Source organism: Nipponia nippon, unplaced genomic scaffold (assembly GCF_047370975.1).
Source record: "Nipponia nippon isolate SJK-2023a ecotype South Korea unplaced genomic scaffold, ASM4737097v1 scaffold_2, whole genome shotgun sequence".
In the NCBI taxonomy this organism is placed as follows: Eukaryota; Metazoa; Chordata; class Aves; order Pelecaniformes; family Threskiornithidae; genus Nipponia; species Nipponia nippon.
The window spans coordinates 70,250,636-70,266,257 of NW_028262336.1; positions in this window are offsets into that span (position 1 = coordinate 70,250,636).

Genomic DNA, 15,622 nt, shown 5'->3' on the forward strand with positions numbered 1-15,622 from the left:
GAATAATGATATAGTTAAAAAATCAAAACATTATATTTTTTAGGCAGTCCTAAATTAGGTGAGAGTGCAATTAAGGATATATGTGTGCTTGTGGGCTAGCAAGATCCAGGGACACTTTTTTAACTTGAATTTGACCTCATTGAAATTATTATCTTTTTCAAATTATTATACTGTCGCTGGCTAGTGTTGAAATTAAAGGCCTGTCAACCTTGCCATTATAAATGCCGATATTTAGGAGTTTGTAACTCAGCTGTAAAAATTTCCTTCAGGCTCAAAGTTGGCAGTTAAGGCTATAAACCAGAGCTGATTTTTCCTCCCCCAAAAACCATTAAAGAGTATGTTTGGACCAGATCTATATTGGATATTGGAGCAAACAAAATACAGACATTAAGTACTTTTTGATCCTTTTTATGTTTTGCATAAAACTCAAGAACACCTTTTATCACTTTGTTTTATTTACTGTGGTTTTTTTCTTTCTCTTTAGTTGAGTTTAATGCTCATAAGAGATGCCAAATTGACATACCTGAAAGGTGACATCTTCCATTTACTTGCAGAGCAATTCTTTTCTAGGCAATAGCAATTTGAATATCTTCACAAATGTGTCTTCATCTTCCAGTAACTTCAGGAATCATGAATTTTTAGTGTTACAGAAGCAGACTAACAGCAGATTATTTGTAACAACAGTAATAACAATATTATTAATGCAGATTATATCAAATTAACATAGCAAAACAGTCCCCAACTTGAAATATTTAGATGACTGCAATGTAGAGCTAGAATATTTTGACTCCTCTCTTACTTTAGGCACTACATCATATTATCCCTTTCACAATCATATTGATTTTTATTTTAAAAGGTGGGGTTTTGGTGTTGGTTTTTTTGGCACATTTTGTCAATTCAAAAGCAAGGGGAAAATAAATTCAATAACAACAAGTTAAGTTCAAAACAAGTGAAAGAAGTTCTTGTAGTTGTGGAACTTACTGCTAGAGGAGACTTTGCATAGTAAAAATGTACATAAAATGAAAAAGTAACAGGAAAATTCCTGAAAATAATCCACTAAGGTCTCTTACATTACAAATATAGTATCTTGACCCAGGAAATTCTTAACCTGAAAATTATGAGAGGCTGGGAGAGAATTTATGTTAAGTATTACTATACAACTGTCCATTTTGTATACTCTGTCCTAGAAAACTTAAAAATCTAGAAGTCTGTGTGAGACAGACAAGATGGGGGACATTGAATGAGTGATTAGTAATATGTAGTGTCCATTAATGCTCCTACCATTTGAAATAGAATTTTCAATGGTTATTTCCATATCTAGAATAATTCGGTTCATAGTATATGGCAGTCCATGCTGCACTGAAGTGATTTTCAGGGTATTTACTTTGTTTCATCTGTATTTACAAAAAACACATTTCCCTCAAATTTACAGCAGTAAATCTTTGTACCAGATAATCATACTTTCATGCTTTCTCACATACCGATAATAATCCACAGGGCATTTAAAGAGCTTAAACATTATTATTGACTATCCAGACAAATAGTGCACATTGGTTTTGTATTTCTATTTCATGCACTCTTTATTTAAACATTTAAATAAAATAAAAATAAATATTAAAATGATACATAGTGTTCTGAACTTGAATATTACTGCAGAAGTAAGAAAACCAAATATTAATGCTAGAAATTTGCACATATTTCACCTCATTACAACAAGGTCTTATCTCTTACACCCACAAGATGTAATGGAACAAGTTAAAAATAATTGTATTGTATAATTGTAAAAAAAATTGTATCTTACTTCTGAATTTCTTCTTCGTTCCAAACAGAAATTCATTCAAATGGCTTTTGGGAAGCTTAATTTTATCACAGGCCAGTCTGTATTCTATACTAGATAGATGGGAGAAAAGAAAGAAAAATACTTCAAAAACTATTCCAATTGGAATTACTCTTAGATAATTAGAATCACAGAGTCATAGAACATTCCATGTTGGAATGGGACCCTGAAAGATCTGGTTCAGTGTGAGCCTAGATGAGATTATCTAGCACCCTATCCAATCATATCTTTAAAACCTCCAGTGATGGAGACTCTGCCATGTCCCTGGGGAGATTGTTCTAGTGAATGATTATTCTTACTATAAAAAAATTCTTTCTTATGTCAAAATAAAACCTCTCCTGGTGCAACTTGTACGCATTGCTACATATTTGAAGTAGCAAACTAAATTAAGTGTAACTTACTGGCGGTTAATCTGTTACCTTAAAACTCTGTAAGTTTAAAATAGAAATAAACAAGACTAAAACATCATATAATTTATAGATAATCTTATTCTAGAAAGGTGTTCAAGATAAAGTTTTTAAAAAAGCTTGGTTTATATTTGGTAAGTTAACAGGAGAAAAGACATTGCAACAAATCTTGACATTCTAATTGAAACAGAATTCAGTCTAAGTTTTCTCTAAATTTCTGAAAACAACAATGCAAGAGTGCAAAGTTATAATGTCAGGGAAGGATTATCTCACGAGTAATTCTGAGCGTCTCTAGAGATGGGATCATTGATTGTTGCACCTCAAAGCATCCAGGCAAGTACAGCAGTGAGATGCTGCTCTGTGAAGCGGTACATTCTTCCCTGCTTTCCCCGCACTATCATGAACAGATCTTGCTATCTGAGGAAACAATCAAGCATTTTGTTGAATGAAATGTTGTAGTAGCCTCCTAACTTGTGTATTTTAGTGGTTTACCCTATATATTACAGAAGTGTGCTTTGTGAATCACATTAAGTCATATCATGATCTGAATATGAAAGTAAATTACTCTAAATGGGTAGTTTTTGTTGGTCTTGTAAAATAACTCAGAAATTCAGAGCTATTTAATGTCTCCAGGTCTTATTCAGTGCAGACATGAGTATATGTGTATCATGAAATGCTACTGGTTGGATTTTATTTGCGTATAAATCTATTTTCAGTTAAGTGATAAATTTCATTTCCTACAACTTTCAAATGCAGCTGGCTACTTTAGGACCTGTGGAAACCAGTGTACATCTCTGATAGGCTTTTAGCTAGGCTCAAAATGTGTTTTTAAACTGAATCACCTGGTCATCTCTTTAATTCACAGCAGTCTTTGATTCACATGATGGAGATGTCTTGGGGGGAAAAATTCCCCTTTTATGATTCTAAATGTTATGCAAAAATATTGAGAAGCTTGAACACCTTCACATTGAGCCTAGGACTTCTAGGATTGACTGGGTTTTGGTGGAGGAGCAGTTTCACAATCCTCAAAAGAGTGGAGCTGTCCAAGACTTTTGAAGTACCAAGGTCTTCAGTGAAACAACAAGAAAGTTTGAGTTCAGTTATATTCTGGAGGTTTCACCAGTTTCGGAATAGTCTGGCTGGCAGGAAAATCTGAAGATTTCCGAAGTTTCTGCTGGAAGATTTAATAAACATCAATATCCAACATGTCCCTTGAATACCCTCCAGTTTTAATCAGTTATCATCTATAATAAAAAACTCTTAAGTCTGGACCTTGCTAATCAACGTTGTTGCACAGGAGCTGTGAATGGAGCTGACAGAAAGTCAAACGTTCCATGGTTTTGACATTTGTTTTTGTTCTTTTTTGGAATGAAGACAAAATCTTTTATGGGGTTTTGTAAAGCAATACAGTGCCGAAAGATAATTTTTTCCACTCGTAATGGAAAACAATTTCCTTCAGTCCTACTTTCCCAATCTGTTTTTCTTAGTCTCCTCTTCTGGTGTCTCTGATTAGGTCTGTTGGAGACCTATTCTGTCATTTCTGAGGGCTAAGAAACCGTTGCATTGCAATAGTCAAGAGAATCAACACCAAAAATGTTCTCATTCTGTTGAAGCTTTATTCTTTGAAATACATTTTGATTAAGTTTCCAGCTAAGTGTAAGAGTGAGCATCATAACCTCATAGGATAGATTTTGTGTTAGCACTTTACATGAAGGGTTATGCAGCTATAACTTCAGTATTAGATGATGGAATTTAATTAGGTCAGATATGAAGTGATAATATTAGAATAGTAAGTTGTACTCATTGTGAAGAAAAGTTCCTTGCTTTATAGCTGAAAAATTTATGGGTGCTCTTGGAAACTTTAATGTCAGCAAGCATTTCTTAAAGAAAACTCTATAATTCAAACTACATAAAAGAAGAATTTATATACATTGGCTGTGAATTTCAGCTGACTCATCTCAGGAAAAGATCAACAAGACTTAGAAGGAATCTGATACATTGGCTGCTAAAGACAAAACATGGATTTAGAGGTTGATTTTATAAGATGTATAATGATTTCCTTCCTGAAAATCATGTATATATATCAGTGTGATCTTTTGTGAAGGAAAATAATTATTTGAGAAGGTCTGTTCCTTCTCAAAACACTACACAACATCTGAGACATCTGAATCTCTTGAGTTAGTTTTACCTATCCAAAAGTTACTTACATAGCTTCATCCCTCGGCCTAGTGTGAACTTTAAGGCTTTGAAGAATATTGGATTATTGAAAGGTATGCAGGTTGTATCAGTCAGTGATTACCAGGCAATGTCTTTCTTGCCTTTCCTATGGAGTAGCAACTGGTCAAGTACAAACAGTTGATACAAATTCTGGAACTGATCAAGAGGGACCTGAAGTAATAGATAAATCTGGACATACATATGTTTGTTCTTCCTAAATTTTCTGCCCATCTTAATTATTCTGAGAACTCACTATCAGGAAGTGTTGGTGAAAACATTTTCTGTTTTTCCAAAAGATTATAATTCTCATATCCATTCATAGTTATCAAAATTACTGCTTAGTCAAAAATTTACTTAGTCAAAATCTTTTGCAAAAATCAATATTTCTACTTTTACATTCACTTTGTTCATTATATTTCTCTGTCCCAGTGCCTAACCTATCCATGGCATATTTAAAAAATTAATTCATCCAGGTCTGGTAAGAAAGATTGTATTATCTTTCTTAAAAAAAAAAAAAAAAGTTGGACTACCTGCTCTTATGTCAAAGTGCGTAGCTTTAATAATGTACTTAATTTGTAACATGGTTTCACTCTTCATACTTCTCATTTTCTTCATCCTTATTTACACTTCAATAGTAACAAAGAGCTGGTTTTGTATATCATCGACAACTAAAATCAGATTTTGAAAGCTGAATACCAAAATATGTTCAAGTCCCCCATTGTAAATTTTAGGTTAGAAAAAACAGCAGCATCAAGTTTTCAAAACTTATATAGCCATCTTATAATCTGATTTACAGTACAATAAGTGCAATTTGATAAGGAACATGTTTAGTCACACCCATTTCATTTGATAGCCTAACTAAATATGGATCACATGCCAAATTTGGAACTGCTTGCTGGGATGACTCTACAAATAATTATTTTCCTTTATCTTTTGTCTTTTTTTTGTTTAATTTAATATTTATTCAGAAATTGTTCCTTAAAGCAGAATTTATAGACATACCCTTTCCTTTTAATAGGCTATGTTATTTCCTCTCAAGAAATAGTTAAGTAGTTCTTCCATATACTCCTTAAACCACCCAGAAAAGCACCCACTGTCTAACAGAGATGTAACAGTTAGTACAAAAAGCACTGTGTAGTACTTGCATTAGCAGAGTAAATATTGAGTATCTCTATTAAAAGGCTGATTTGAAATTCCTGGGTATCCTTTCAGTGGCTAAGGCTCCATACACCAAAGAAGGCTGCAGGCAGATTTCTCACACACTGTGGTGTACCCATCCTCAGTGAATTGCATGGATCCTGTAATGAAGAACCAAGGTTCAACGGTCCTGCTCTCCAGCTAGCAGTCTGTTCCCCGATATTCAACTTGAGGGACATACCCAGACCTACTCAGGCAGAAGAATCACATCTCACCAGGGAGGGCAAAGCTAAAAATACAAATGAAGGAACAAAGTCAGCCTTGAGCCCCATCTGTCTCCTCGCGTTCTGTCCTGGGTACCTTGTCATCTGCCTTGCCTTTCCCTCTGAGGAAAAAAATGAACATAACAAAGGAATGACTACTTGTGCCATGAGCCTGGAAATCCACTCAGTCCTGCTCACTGAACAAGCTATAAATATAGTCACAGATGTTTCTCTGAGACCTTTCTTTTCTAGTTAAGGCAGTGAATTTGTTATTCACCATGATTATACTGCTCTAGGCTGCTCATTTTTCCTTCTTCTTCTTCTTCTTCTTCTTCTTCTTCTTCTTCTTCTTCTTCTTCTTCTTCTTCTTCTTCTTCTTCTTCTTCTTCTTCTTCTTCTTCCTCTTCTTCTTCTTCCTCTTCTTCCTCTTCTTTTCGTTGTTGTTGTTGTTGTCGTCTGTTTTTCAAGTGCTAAGGCTGGCCTGACTTTAAAAACATAATGTAATACTTTATCTCCTTTACTCTGATTTCCGAAAAATCTATCAGAATTATTGCTCCTGAAAATAAACACTGATTACAGCAAGTTGTACTGAGATGATATGAAACCCAGTGAAACTGTAACTTCTTACCTGCTGTAGCTGTTAAAGGACAGGTAAATGAAACAAATAAAACTCAGCAAATCTGCCTTTTGCCTTAAAAGTTCCCCAGAACTCAGAAACCCACTTTAATTTGTTCTTACAATAAAAGTTAATTGCATTTTTCCTTTTTGTAAAAAAGTTGTGCTTTTGTAGCATGACATTTGTGTGTATGTTTAATTTCAGTTATTCTAATATCTTTCATAGTACTATTGGGTTTTTTCTTTTTGTTTTAATTTGGGTACTTTTTTCTTTATTATATTTTAAAGAATGTTCTTAATCATATGTGCAAAGATTCCATTGCAGTCAAAATATAAGGAAATTTTTGTGTCTGAAGAAGATCTGAATAGGACACAGTTTTAAAGAACTGGTAAAGTAGACTTAATGGCTTGGCTTGAAGTACTGTATTTTATTTATTTATTGACTCTTGGCAATGTTCCTTTTCAACATCTGGTTATTACTCCCAGTCCCTTGTTACAGCTCTCTCTGTGGCTTTATTATGTCACTATTTCTTTATTTTTTAATTCCCATAGTTGCCTGACTCATTTGGAAAAAAAAAAAAAAAAAGTAAAAAGAGGAACCCTCTGTACTGAATATTTGTCCAGAACTTGAACTCTGAGCTTTAAGCTGGTGAACTCAGAGAACTGCTGCTGTTTTGTCCACATCAGGACACATCCTGCAACAGTTCTCAGCCGGGAGGTAGTAGGCTCCTAGCATGACCGCATGCTCAGTGTAGACCTACTGCAGGATGAATATTGGCTGAGGCTACATTATTGAAAAATAAATGCTTTATACACTCTGTGAAGGGGGGGGGGGGGGGGGGAACAAACCACCAACACCCTCCTCCACCAAAAAAAAAAAACCCAAACACCCCCACCCCCACCACTTATACCCTAATCTAGTTGTTTAAGTGGGGAACTTTTAAAGAATCTTTGTAGGCTATATTTATCTTTCCTTCTCCAAGGCACCTCAGCAGGAGAACAAGCATGGGAAAAGGTTGGGTAATAACAGAATCAAATTTTTTTGTGTGCTTCCCAGAAAGAACAAGACAAACACCCTCTGTCATAACCACATCCTGGCTATTTTTATTGGGTTTATGTGGCAAGATTTTGGTAGTGGGAGGGCTGCAGGGGTGGTTTTGTGAGAAGACACCAGAAGTTGCCCCCATGTCGGACAGAGCCAGTTTCAGCTGGCTCCAAGATGAACCCGCCACTGGCCAAAGCTCGGCCAATCAGCCTCATTGGTAGCGCCTCTGTGATAACATATTTCAGAAAGGGTAAAAACTGCTGCACAACAGCTGGGAGAGAGGCATGAAAAAATGTGAGAGAAACAGCCCTGCAGACACCAAGGTCAGTGAAGAAGGAGGGCGAGGAGGTACTCCAGGTCACAGAGCAGAGATTCCCCTGCATCCTATAGTGAAGACCATGGTGAGGCAGGCTGTCCCTCTGCAGCCCATGGGGGTCCATGGTAGAGAAGATATCCACCCCGTGGAGGATCCCACACCGGACCAGGTGGATGCCTGAAGGAGGCTGTGACCCTGTGGAGAGCCCATGCAGGAGCAGACTTTTGGCAGGACCTCTGGACCCGTGGAGAGAGAAGCCCACGCTGGAGCAGGTTTGCTGGCAGGACTTGTGATCCCGTGGGGGTCCCACGCTGGAGCAGTCTGTTCCTGAAGGACTGCACCCCATGGAAAGGACACATACTGGAGGAGTTTGTGAAGAACTGCAGCCTGTGGGAAGGACCCATATTGGAGAAATTCATGAAGGACTGTCTCCTGTGGGAGGGACCCCATGCTGAAGCAGGGGAAAAGTGTGAGGAGGAAGGAGCAGCAGAGACAAAACATTACGAACTGACCGTAACCCCTATTCCTCATCCCCCTGCACCACTTGGGGAGAGAAGGTAGAAGAGTTGAAAGTACAGGTGAGCCTGGGAAGAAGGGAGGAGTGGAGGGAATGTGTTTTTAGAAGTGTTTTTTAATCTGCTACCAACTGGCAATAAATTAAACTAATTTCCCGGAGTCTGTTTTGTCCATGATGGCACTTGCTAAGTGATCTCCCTGTCCTTTTCTCAACCCATGAGCTTTTCATAATATTTTCTCCTCCTGTCCTATTCAAGAGGGGGAGTGATAGAGCAGCTTGGTGGGCAAGGTCAAGGTCAACCCACCACACCATTATCCAGATGGAAGAAGGGAATGTACTTAATGCATAGATAAATGACATTGAAAATATGCTTCCTAGAAATTTGAAATAGAAATCATTTCCCCTCTGTTTTTCTCACTTATACCAGTGGTGGTTTATTAACATACTTCTAAATGAGAAAATGGTAGCTCTTATTTTATAGAAGCAAAGCACTATATTTAATAGAAACAAGAAAAATAAAAATTACATGGATGTATGTTATCAGAAAAACTTAGGCAAATCCAAAATTTATTAGAGATATATTATTTTTCTAACTAGAAACTTCAAAATTTAAGCATGCTGGTTACACAAAATGAACATGTAAATATGGCAAAACAAAATATCCTTTTTTTTTCTTCATCCTAATCTCCACTGAACTTATGTTTATGCAAAAAAAGTTTTGTAAAGTGAAATACTAATAATGACGCTAAGTAGCAGGGAAACTGTTACTTCCCTATTAAAATAAGTAGCATAATAAAAATGTCAGGGAAATCATTTTTCTGGCAGAATAAATCTACTTGCTTAATAAAAGGAAGTATTCATATTAATATTAAAACAAATTATTTGTGAATTAATATATCCTTATGGAGATTTTATTGATTTAATCAGGGTGTAGACTAGTTCTGCAGCTCCTCATATTGGAAGCTCAAACTTAGACAATATAAACATTTCCTACAAATGAAGAGTACTGAAAATAGTAGGATATATATTTCATGCAGTTACATGTGAAAGTATTGGTAAATTGTATAGGTTTGTTATTAAAACAGTCACATCAGTAGTAATTTTACAGTAGCAGATGAAGGCTACAACAAAACCTGCTTCTTGCTTATTTGCACATGCTACAAGAAACCTTCTGACAAACTTTTTTATTGAATTTTGTAAAATTTAGCAAAAAGCACACATAAAATACATTTTATCACATAAAGTAAAAAAGTGACTGTTTAGATAGTTTGATAGTTTTATAGGAAATAATGGATTAGGATCATTTGCAAAGGGACTCGAGCACTGAAGTATATAATGTTCAGGTGCCCAGTGATATGCAAACTACGCAGATTTTGGGTAGCCTAGGAATGCCATGCGAAGTAAGCTTAGTCACCTAAGGTACTGGAAGCAGGTTAGCTGTACCGTCTGCAAAGCATAAAATACATATGGAAAATCAAACACTTAAAACCATGTTCCACAGCAGCCAGCGAGCTGGCTGGACTATAATGCCAATAACTTTTTTCCTTCCTCTGCAGCCCAGACCAGATCAGTTATTAGGTTAGAAAAACCCAAAACAACTTCAATCCCTATAGACAGTCTTGAGCTTCTTCAAACTGAAGTAGAAAGAGGATTCAGAAAAGCAAGCAAACAAGCAAACTGCACCCCCCTAACCCTGTCAGTGAAACAAAATGACGCATAAACATAACCAATCAGAAAAAAAAAAAAGAGAAGAAAAAAAACCAGTCATTTTTCCTGACACCAGACATTTAGTTATATGTCATACCTGCGAGTACCACAATTGGTGAATAATGTAATGTACCTGATATGTAAAATCAAAACCTTAGAAGCGTGTGGTTTTTTATCCACAATGCAGTCCTATACTGAGTAAACTGAGCTAGCTAAGGTACCAAAAGCAGATTATATGTTAGCTAAGCAACATGTGGGACAAATGGGTCCAGACCTAAGGTTTTCTTCATTTTGCTGTAATGTCATTGATCCCTGACTCTGTAAACTGTCTCCAAGATTAGGCATCAGCCAAGGCTGCTAAGCACCACTTAAATGTTAAACCCACATTGTTCAGAATCCATGACATCCCTCTGAGGGATGCTAAAAGCAAAAAAGTCAGATCGAGGCCTTAGATGTGTCATCATACATGAGATCTTGAATTTTGTTTACATAAAGTTGTCAACTATATATACATATATATATTTAAAATGGGTACAGCTCTTCCTGATAATTATAGAACATGTTTACATGAGTAGGCAAGGAGATGAAAACACAACACTACCAATAGTGATGCATCCATTGATTTCAAATGACATTTACAGAAATGCTACCATCTTGCAAAATCCTGCCATTGTCACTTTCCCCAAAACCTACATTCAGGCATTCCTTCAGCTGACCCTTGCACCATCTCCTGATTCACACTCAGAGGAATATGCCACTGTCCCCATGACTGTGCTTAAAGGAAGACAGAGAGCTACAAGGGATAGAAGCGGTTCTAACAGAGGGGTATTTTCTGTCTGATTCAATGTTATAATGTGACTGCCATTAGACACAGAACGTGCTTTCATGCTATGTGATAAGATATATGATAAGCCACTTAAGACTGGTCTTTGTCCATTACTGGCCTAACTTATCAAAATTTTGTATAGCTTCTTTTGAATGGATTTAATACCTTGTCACTCACAACTCAAAGCAATGACTGTGAAGCATAACCAAGCCCTCAGAGGAATGACAGCATCTCCTAGAAGAAAAGAAAAAAAAGTCAGCATAGCATACACTCACTGACACAATTTTTTTTAACTTTCCTGTGTGATTTTGAACTCTCCTGTATTTTAAAGGGAAAATATTATTTAATTCTGGAAGACTTCCCTATAAAGAGACAAAATAAACTTTCTTCATGTGATCAATTTTGGAATACTAAGTGAATTAAAAAAAATAAATCTGAGATGTTGATATATACTTACATATGCATACTTTACTGAACTTATTGGAAATATAAAAATTCTAATAATCATAAGGAGATGACACAGTGTTTGTTTGGGTTTTTTTTAAGTACCTAAAATAATATATATTAATTGATTGATTAAATAGTCTGAGTTCGTTGAACAAGCCCTAGGACCACTATGAACATAATGATCCAGATTCTTCAAAGTTCTGGGCCTACTTGACCATGCAGAATATCCTGGTTTTTTGAATAAATATGTGAGTGATTGAGAAGAGGATATCAGCAGAAAACCCTACATGGACTTATGAGTTAACTGTTAGAGGCCACAAGACTGATGGTGATCAAATCATGTACTGTAACCCTAGGAAGAACTCCTTTAGTTTGTTTGTTTTTTTCTTATTATAATTTTATTTTCTCTTTTTAACCTGGGTTCTTGTTTCATCTCCTTCTTTTTTTCCCCACCTTCTGAAAATATCTGTCAGATGTCCAGAATTTCTTCAAAACACTTTGTTATGAAATTCGTCTAAGATTGTTAACTAAACAATTCATAAGTATTATAGGTATAAAAATTTATAAAGTCTACGTATATAGCTATGCTTCTGTGGAAGATTTCACAGGTCTTCTAAATGTATTTCAGTTATAGAATGTTTCTTTCTTCCTTGAGAGCTTTGAAAAAGATTGTAAAAATCTGAGAAGTCTGTTATTCTATCACATTTATAATGGCAAACTTAATGATAATATATCCAGTGAAATGCTAGGAAGTCACAGGACTTCAAAAGTTTTATTCAGACACATTAAAAAGATTTATGTTAATGCTTGAAGCTTGAATTCAGAATCTGCAGAGATAAACATATACTGTGCTGCATCATAACCATGCTATGATTTGAAACACATTCAGTTTATTTATTCTTAGTTCTGTCACACATTTGCAGTGCTCTGAACTGTGTAAGAACACTGATACCTTAATTCAGACTTCTATCTTTAATAAAGAATCAAAATACAGTACACTGTTGTACGAATTCTTTGGCTTATTATTCATAGGTGCTGGAGTGTGTCCAAAGAAGGGCAACGAAGCTGGTAAACGGTCTAGAGAACAGGTCATACGAGGAGCGGCTGAGGGAACTGGTTGTTTAGCCTGGGGAAAAGGAGACTGAGGGGAGACCTTATCGGTCTCTACAACTACCTGGAAGGAGGTTGTAGCGAGGTGGGGATCAGTCTCTTCTCCGAAGTAACAAGCGATAGGACGACAGGAAATGGCCTCAAGTTGTGCCAGGGGAGGCTTAGGTTGGATATTAGGAAAAACTTCTTCACTGAAAGGGTAGTCAGGCACTGGAACAGACTGCCCAGGGATGTGATTGAGTCCCCATCCCTGGAGGTATTTAAAAGACGGGTAGATGTAGTGCTTAGGGACATGGTTTAGTGGTGGACTTGGCAGTGCTAGGTTAACGGTTGGTCTTGATGATCTTAAAGGTGTTTTCCAACCTAAACAATTCTATGATTCTATGATTCTATAGAGATGGATTAACTTATACTATCATAAGTAAGGATCAGAGACAATTCTCTTTTTAACGGCTCCCAGTTCAAACTACAAGACTGAGAAAATACAGTTTTGTCTAAATGTTAAACACAAGGCTGCCTGGAGAGAGTCATGTTTGTTGCTATCTGTCTTCTTTCCACGGTAAAACTGAACAATACATCTTCCGTGAAGATTTCCATGTATAAAAATAAGATATGCAAAGAAGTGAGAAAGATTGCTCCCACAAGAAAATGCCCTGAGTATAACTGTAGCTCAGTGCTAAAAAGGTGGCATTACAAAGAAAGACATTTATTCACAGAGCTGATCCCACAAGAACTATGAAGCCTCCCATAGAAGCTTAGCTGAAACAGTAATCAGCAAAGAATTTCTTAGGGTTTTTATCAGTCTTCTTTGTCCTGTGTGCATGTTTGTGTATACTCTTTTAAGTAGGAATATCAGGAAAGAACTCACAAATTAAGGAATTCAGCATTTAAATAGAGAGGTGTTGAGAGAGACTGTTTAAATGTGTAGATATAAATCTGATTTCTTTCCCTTTCTGTATACATTAATCTGATTAATTAAATACCTTTCTATTCATTAGCACTAAGGACAATCATTATTAAAAAGACATTAATATTAAGTGTGCCTGTCAATAAATTAAGGTTACAGAGCCTTATGAATATTGTGCTTATCAAATGTCAACCATCAGAAATATTGGCCTTCAGAATTTTTGTGGCCTTCAGAATTTTTGTGGGACTGTGTCAGAGTCCCACACTGTCTTACCAGGTTCTTTTAGATATTCCACATGCGGTGAGTGTAATGTTTAATATCAAATTTACTTATTTGAAGATATTTGATGTTACACAGGATTTCTGATGTAGCAGGGTGTTACAAAATATACTGAAAACACAATACAAATCTAAGTCACGCTTAACAAAATAAAGCAATTGCAATACATAGTTCAGTCACAATGTGATTTCCATTACCAGTCTCTATCATATGCTCACCTTCATGATGCTGGGCATCCCCAATTGCCAGGAAGTAATACGTGTGTTGAAGCCAGCTCAAGCCCATGGCTCTCTTTGAAATTCTTTCATTAGCTGCTTAGTTGTCATCCTGAGTTGGGCTGAGCTGTGTATTCACTCCTGCCATGCTGACCTGGCTAACTCAGGGAGACATTCACACTCTTTGAATGAACTCAGGGAGAAACATTTACACCACCAGCTGATCCACTCAACTGACATAGCTGTTTATCTAAAGCAAACGCTAACCTCTGGTCCCCTTTGTGTTGAGATGAAGCCAGCTTCTTTGCAACAGCTTCGGTCAGACACAACCTGACTGATTCCCTGAACTTCAGGGGCACATCACCCTTGCCCATCCCTACAGAGTCTTCTTCCATTGTAGGCGTTTATTGGTCAGTCACAGACCAGAAGTTAGAGAATGACCTGCTATTTGCAGTGCTCCTCTCCAACAGTTTTTTGCTAGATTTTCAGAAGGCATTGGACTTCATTATACAAAAAAGACGTGGACAGGCTGGAGGGGGTCCAGAGAAGGGCCACCAAGATGATCAAGGGTCTGGGAAGCCTGCCGTATGAGGATAGGCTGAGAGAGCTGGGTTTGTTCAGCCTTGAGAAAAGGAGGCTTAGAGGTGATCTCATCATCATGTACCAGTACTTAAAGGGTAGTTTCAAAGAAGATGGTGACTCCCTTTTTACAAGGAGTCACATGGTGAGGACAAGGGGTAACGGGTACAAGTTTCTCCCAGGAAGATTCCAATTGGACAGGAGAGGAAAATTTTTCTCAATGAGAACAGTCAATCATAACAATAATCTCCCCAGGGAAGTGGTTGACTCCACTACGCTGAACACGTTTAAGACTCAGCTGGACATGGTGCTGGGCCATCTCATCTAGAAAGTGCTCATTCTTGCCTAGAAAGGTTGGACCAGATGATCCTTGAGGTCCCTTCCAACCTGGTATTCTATGATTCTATGACTTCGACTTTTTGCATGGTTCTACAGACCGAGTAGCTTACCTTTTGCCTGTAGATGGCAAAATGTAACTTCAATGGCAAAAAGTAACTTTAATGGCAAAAAGTAACTGTCATTTTGCCTGTAAATGTTCATATTCCTGGTAAATGGAATCATATTTATGGTAGTTATTTGTCCACCATCTTACTCCAGACATCTGAAATAGTGCCAATTACTTTCTATTGATGAAAAGAGATCAGCTAGAATAACTATGTCAAATGTAGTTGTCTATGTCTTAGGTGACTACATATGGGCCCATGACTAAAAAAGTCTACAACCAAAACACGGCTTCCAATAATGAGAGGAAAAGTAATAAAAGATATGGTTCCTCCCTCTTTTCAGTCATTTCTTCTATACTCTAAAAATGAGTTTTTAAATTACATACTGTGTAACAAATATTCCATTTTTAATATGGAAAAAATAGCTCCTAGTTATTAAAGCTTCCAGTCATTTCATCCACTACATCTGGATGAAAAAGCAAGGAAACACCACACTAGTAACACTTGTGATTGCTACTAAGTGCTGGGAAAACATTTAATTGAGAAGGGCTAAGTCAGGGCCAATCAAAAGATTTTGGATTATAAAGATAATACAAGGCATGGTGTAGTCCATATAATTAATGCAGGTATCTAAATTTTAGGTGCATAGTGTCATTGAGTCAGTGTATGAAGTACAAGTATTTGAGGATATCTAACGGTATATCCCAGTTCTCCAAGTTGTATGGAAAACAGGAGGAACATAAAGACTACTCACA